The sequence below is a fragment of the Penaeus monodon genome, chromosome 15, assembly GCF_015228065.2.
Source record: "Penaeus monodon isolate SGIC_2016 chromosome 15, NSTDA_Pmon_1, whole genome shotgun sequence".
Taxonomy (NCBI): domain Eukaryota; kingdom Metazoa; phylum Arthropoda; class Malacostraca; order Decapoda; family Penaeidae; genus Penaeus; species Penaeus monodon.
In genome coordinates, this window is record NC_051400.1 from 39,542,249 (window position 1) to 39,542,503 (window position 255).

At 56.9% G+C, this 255-nt stretch overlaps 1 protein-coding gene across 25 annotated transcripts in view; it reads left to right on the plus strand.

Moving 5' to 3' along the window:
* Window positions 1-255, plus strand: part of LOC119582032 (eukaryotic translation initiation factor 4 gamma 1-like) — a gene marked incomplete at its 3' end in the record, with an annotated part of 189,642 nt that overhangs the window by 8,630 nt on the left and 180,757 nt on the right.

The window sequence follows — 255 nt, forward strand, 5'->3', positions numbered from 1 at the left end:
GCTGCTGCTGCTGCAATCCCCCTCTTCCTCCTCGTTCGTTTTCTTCTTCAACTTCTTTCCCTCTTCCACAGATCCAGATACCCTCCCCCCCTCCCCCCTTCACAAACCAAGAATAATTCCCTGAACAAACACACAAACATAAGCAGTTCATTGCGCATTTGAACTTTTGACTCTCCCCCCCTCCCCCCGACCCCTATCAGCTACCCCCCCTTTCCTCCCCCCCCTGGGCGACCCCCCTCCTCCTCCCTCTGGCCG